Source organism: Silene latifolia, chromosome 8 (assembly GCF_048544455.1).
Source record: "Silene latifolia isolate original U9 population chromosome 8, ASM4854445v1, whole genome shotgun sequence".
Lineage (NCBI taxonomy): Eukaryota > Viridiplantae > Streptophyta > Magnoliopsida > Caryophyllales > Caryophyllaceae > Silene > Silene latifolia.
The window spans coordinates 70852191-70858680 of NC_133533.1; the positions used below are offsets into that span (position 1 = coordinate 70852191).

The 6490-nt window shown below is 41.2% G+C and overlaps 1 non-coding gene across 1 annotated transcript; it reads left to right on the plus strand.

Moving 5' to 3' along the window:
- The first annotated feature begins 6059 nt into the window (after positions 1-6059).
- Positions 6060-6166, plus strand: LOC141597944 (small nucleolar RNA R71). The gene has a single exon (XR_012523152.1). It is a non-coding gene; the product is annotated as a small nucleolar RNA R71 (small nucleolar RNA).
- Positions 6167-6490: the final 324 nt, after the last annotated feature.

The window sequence follows — 6490 nt, forward strand, 5'->3', positions numbered from 1 at the left end:
TCATGGTATAGTAATAATCTGTTAATGGGACACAGTTATGAGAGGTTGTTGGAGTACATTTGATCTTGTTTTAGATAAGGCATTGGTGGACATAGTTGTGGCAAGAGAATTATGGAGCATGTGTGGTATTGAACTGGAACTACATGTGGTTTAGCACATTTTTGGGACAGTGAGTACGGAGTTTTGGGACTTAGTATCATGTCAAGCGAAGGGTGAGTTTTGATGCCTGTCGTTGTGTGCACCAAAAATAATATTTATAATACCTATTAAAACTAACATAAGTTAGTGGTAACAGGGTCGAACCACAGAGAGGAGGGGGAGTTTCTATTGTTTAATATTCTAGTCTTAGGGTAACAATTTGAGGGGGTTTGGATTTTGTCTAAGTCTAAATGCAAATGAAATAAATAAGCAAATAAAAAGATGATGTAAACAAGTAATAGAAAGGAGCTAGGATGATCGGGTCACTATAGCTACGATGGCACAAAAGTCTAGATAAGTCTCGAAATACAGTCGTGAGTGATGGGTATGACAAGTCCTCTCGGTCCAAGTCAACTAATAGCCCCTTTCGGTCTATGCTATTAGTCCTTAGGTGTCACTAATACTAACTTTCGTTCTTGACTAGTGATCCTAATGCCTAAATTACGTTATCTTTCGATCTAGCAATTTAGCCGTCTTAAATCGTTAATCTAAGTCCTTCCCTATCTTTCGCTCTACGGGTTGGTCAAAACTAAGCATCTAACAAGTCTCCGCTAGGTCTCATTGATAGATACTGCACTTAACGATTCAAACGAAGCAAATCAGACACGAAGGTGGTCGATCGACCAGCTACCCCAGTCGATCGACCAACCGACTCAGTCGACCGACCAGATAAGCCAATCGGTCAACCAAGCCCTAATCCAAGGGTAACCTATTCTAATGCCATATACGCTAAGTTCGCCTACATCCTAGCAATGGTGATTTAGCTAGACATAATAACGATAACAACAATAATGAAATTCGTAAAAACTATAAGGAAAGACATGATCGAATAATTATAACAATAATAACGCATAAACTAATCTAGGGTTCAAGGGATCTAAACTAGCAATTTCTAAACTAATAAAACAGTAAAGCAAACTGTAAAATAAGAACAAGGATTACCGAAAATAAAAGAGGAATGAATAGATCCACAATAAGAACTTTATTGATAACTAAAGTATGAATTGAATGTGAATGAAACCTAAAGTAACGTAGTATGAAAACTAGATCCTTCATACAGGAGGGTTGTGTTACGTTATATAGAAGAAGTAACGTAACCTAATTTCCTAAACTCTAATACAATGGGCTTTTACTGATCTTTTAATTCTCGTCAGATTTAAGAGGCAGTCGACCGACCATGGGTAGCAGTCGACCGACCAACTATCGGGCTCCTGCATGCTACTGTTCACGTTCTGAGAGTTCTGCTACAGCACTGTTGATCGACCGACCACTGGGCACGGTCGGTCGACTGATGTAGCTAATAATTTGCTTCCAAATTTGTCTTTCAAGCTCCGAAATGCGTGCCAACCTTGTTCCTCGAGCATTCTCCTTATGTCCAATCCTATGCTAAGCGCTCCGGGACAAATTTGGTCCATTTTTCACCGAATTCTTCACATTCCTACAAAATCACACGAAAAGGAAGAAATACACGAAACAAGGGAAATAGTAGCATAAACTACTCAATTGAGCTCTGAAATGCGTGTGAAATGAGGTGCAAAACATCATATATTAGACACGCATCAACTTCCCCATACCAAACCCTTGCTGGTCCCCAAGCAAGAACTAGACTCGATCTTAGAACCTAATGGAACGAGTTCAATCTCAGAGCGAAATGCAACAAGTAAAGCCTAAACCAATTTAATGCTACAAATCAACAATCAATTAGTAATGTGAATCATGCAAACGAGTTATGTAGTCATTAAAAATTGCTGAACCGTCAACTGTAGAGACTTATCATTATGAACTCTCACGGGTCGCTCATATCACACATAAGCACAGGTGAATATACGTAAAAGATAGAAAGAAGTAAATTTGTAATGACTCTCACCTAACTACGACCTATGAAAACATGCCTGCAGTCTAATATGAAAACAATCTCTACAACCGTACATACGCATTCCAACCATAAAGGACCATGACACATGCTGAGGTAATATGGATATGTGAGGAAAAGGGTAAGAAGGGGCTAAAATGAGTTTGGATATGAGGAGTAATAAGCCAAGCTAGTACTTCAATCCAGACTATAAGCGAATCCCAACTTCAAACTCAATGTAAATGATACAATATGGTGCCAAATTGAAGCACAAAACTCACAACCTCCATAAAATTCAACTGCCCAAAGAATATAAATGATAACATGGGAGTGAAAATCACCAAATCATAATAATTGAAACATGTGATTTTTCGAATTTACAGTGACCATGGTCGACCGACCATAGGGGACGGTCGGTCGACTGAATGTCGGGTATGATACAATTTTTTCATCTCTTTTTTTTTTCTTTCTTTCTATTTTTTCTTTCTCTTTCTCTTATTTTCCTTCTCATCATTTCACCAATCACTCAATTGAGCATATAACCAAATAGCATTAAGCTCATTCCCACAAACACAAGTACTAGCTCGGATAAGGTAGGCTAAATTATAGTCTGTAGTTTAGGGGACAAAAAAGGCTAATTTGGCTAATGAGAGGCTATTGGGCAAAAATGAGGAAAGGGACCTCTACCACATGTGTCAACAAACCACAAACCAAATGCGTACAGGTATTAAGAAGATTAAGTTCATATTTATGCATATTGATATAACATGTCTCATAAGGAGTAACTACTCACAATCCTAGATAAACTGGTCACAAATCACACCAGTTATAGGCTCTAATAACTCAGAAAATGATGTAGTTTGCCATAAATCTAAGTCAAGTTTCAAGTTCAGCAAATAAAATAATGAAAACTCGTGGACTATGCATATATGATTCTACTAATAACATGTCAAATAAGCATGGCTTAGGCATAAACAGATGCAAATGCAATGTCATCATTAAAATACTACCGTTCCGAGTCGACCTACATGCTAAAATAAACGTGAAATTTTTATGAATTTTGTTGAAATTTTTTAATTTTTTTTTTGGTATTTTGGTATATATGGAGAAATTAAAAAACAATGCAAACAGAATAATTAAACGTGAATGCAGAAACAAATGAATGCTATGCAATGCAAAACCCTTCCCCAAACCAAGTCACACAATGTCCCCATTGTGCAAAATCATGTATAAGAAGCGAAAAAGGAAATGGGAATTTGCATTTAAAGAACTACAACTAAATAAGACATAAGAGATAAAGATTTCGAGAACTCACAAGATTTAAGCGCGAACGGAAACCTCCCCAAACCAGCGCGAGTTAGGAGGTTTCGGTAGCCAGCAGTGCTACCATAAGATACCTGAAAGACAGAAAAGCAAACATCATTCGGAAATAAAAGAATTTGGGCGGGAAAAATGTGCATGGAATTTAAAGTAGAAGAAAACGAGAGTCAAGTATAGCAGCGTTGGTGGTCGACCGACTGATGGGGCTGGTCGACCAACCATTGCACCTGATACAGCAGTCTTGTATTCTTCGAAATAACTTAATAGATTGAGTTATCATGGTCTACAAACCTGCAAATGCATAATATATACGCGCCCAAAATTCGCGCAAACCCAATAAAAACAGTCTATAGTCTTAAAAATCCTAAAACAAACCAAACAAAGCGAAGTCTCGCGTAAACCAAAAACAGTAAAAAGACTTAAATGCGATAAATTGTCTTAAAAACTCAAGCAATAAAATGTTTATCCGCGAAAAATGTGGAAAATCTCTGACCATGGCTTCTAGCTACACGAAGTACCCTCCACGGTGGTTATCTTCTCAGCACTCCAATCCACAACATCGTCCGACGGATCTACATCTGACGCATCCTCCCACTTGTCATCTGACTCCTCAAGCTCCAAGTCAAAAACTGTAACTTTGGCGGGCTTATCCTCTTCAGGCTCCTCCTCAGTGCCATAACTCAAGCATCCAAGGCCACCTCTCTGCACAATAGGCTCAACTGGAGTAACTGGCAGCTCATCCTTCCCCAAACCAGCTCCTGCAATAGATGAAACAGACAAATCGTTCTCCAATTTGCTTCCAATCTGGGGCGGAGGTGTCACAACAGCAGGAATAATGGGTACAGGCAATAAAGTAGGAACATCAGAAATGACCACATAAGACGGTTTAGCAGAAATAGCATTGCATGAAACAGCCCACATGGGATCCTTCCTTCTAGCGGTTTGAGCAAAAACAATGGACTGTTTGCCCACTCTAAAGGTCAAGGTCCGCTCCCCAACATCAATTAGTGCACCAGCGGTGTGCAAAAATGCTCTCCCTAGAATTATAGGTATATGATCGTCCTCGGGCATGTCTAGGACAATAAAGTCAACAGGGAAAAAGAATTTCCGTATTTGGACAGGAATGTCCTCTAAGACCCCTATAGGCTGGACCGCAGAGCGTTCAGCCATCTGAACAGTCATGTTGGTCACGACAAATTTGGTCAAGCCTAATTTTTTCGCTAGACTTAAGGACATGACACTAATGCTAGCCCCCAAATCACATAAGGCTTTCTCTATGGGAAAGTTGCCAATAGATCATGGGACAGAGAAACTACCCGGATCAGCTAATTTCCGGGGGGCAGTCTGGGTAAGATAGGAGCTAGACTCCTCAGTAAAAGCCACGGACTGGACAGGCTCAAGTGACCGCTTTTTAGTTAAAAGCTGCTTCATGAATTTCATGTAAGCGGGCACTTGATTGACCAACTCAAGGAAAGGTACCTGAACATTTAAACTACGAATCACATCTTTGAATTTATCGAAAGATACCTGTTATTTGGTCGGAATTAGCCTCTCCGGATATGGGACGCGAATAGTACCATCCGTAGTTGGAGCTCTTCTTAAAAATCCCGGAGTTGATCGCCTTGGAATAAGAATTCCCTCAAGTTATCAGGCATAGATGGGCGATAAGGCTCAGTGTCAGCAGCACTGGTGGTCGGTCGACCACCCTCCTCGGTCGGTCGACCAGGGGAAATTTTACCCGAATTGTCAGAAGCATCAGGGAAGTCCTCTGGAACAGCATCAGTGGTCGACCGACTGGGTGATGCGGTCGGTCGACTGCTTCCACTGCTATACGTCTTCTGTTTCTTCCCCTTTTTAGCAACCTTTTTCTTTCCTTTAGCATTTTCAACTGTAGGACCCTCAAGTGTTGACCCACTCCTGGTAGTAATAGCATTAAGGGTCTCCTTCTTTTGGTCCGGCTGCGACGGTAATTGCCCCGGAGCTCGAGTTGCACTCTTGCTAGCTCGTTGAGCAATTTGGCTCTCCAACATTTTTGTAGAAGTCTCTCTAGCTTGAGACTCCTTTTGCAGCAAACCCGACAGATTTTGAACAATGTTTTTCAACTCAGAAATGTCAGAACTTTGAAATTGCTGCTGCTAAGGCACATAGGGAGGCTTTTGAAACTGCAATTGCTTATAAGGGGGCTCATAACTTTGCTGCTGCTGCTGCTGTGGAGGTGGAGTCGGATTTTGGACATTTTGGCTACTCCACCTCAAGTTTGGATGGACATTCGGCTCAAAATAAGTGTTTGTCTGCCTATAATGTTGAAAAGCAGCACAAGCCTCATAGGGACGCTGCTGTAAACTGCAACATGTCCTTCTCCTCCACATCTCTTGCGAGACGAAAGGACCGTCTCGACACAACATTCACTTGATAGATCCCTCCTTTTGAAGCTCCTCCCAACTCGTACTTATCAAATCATTTGTGAGAGCTTCTAATGCGACTCTGAGAAGGGGATTCAGCGGCTCTCTTTTGATTTCCCCTGGATTTTCCATGCTCAACTTTATAGGTGGCCATATCATCAATGATTTTCCACCCCTTAGTTTCTCCAACATTCTCTTGGAATCAGCCATTAGCTGCAGCATCCAGGATAGCCCTCTGATCGTCATAAAGCCCATTATAAAACTGATTGCATAGGCTCCATTGCTCGAACCCATGGTGCGGAATAGTTCGCACCAACTTCTTGAAACGGACCCATGCCTCATGAAAATTCTCATCAGGACCCTGTTTAAAGCTCGTGATCTGAGCTCTAATGGCATTGGTCTTCGAGGCAGAGAAATATTTCTTGTAGAATGCTAGGGCCAGCGAATTCCAATCAGTGATCCCATTAGCAGCTCGGTCCAGGTCTCGGTACCACTCCCTAGCAGCATCACGGAGTGAGAATATAAATATCGTCTCCTTTACCTGGTCCTGGGTCATACCTGCTGGTGGGGGTATGGAGCAGCAGTAGTCAATGAATGTCTCCATATGTTTATTTTGCATCTTCATTTGCAGCTCCCCCAAATTGGTTTCTCTCAACCAAGTTAATATAAGACGATTTTGGCTCGAATTTTCTATCCGTCCCTGGTAATGCGAATCCCT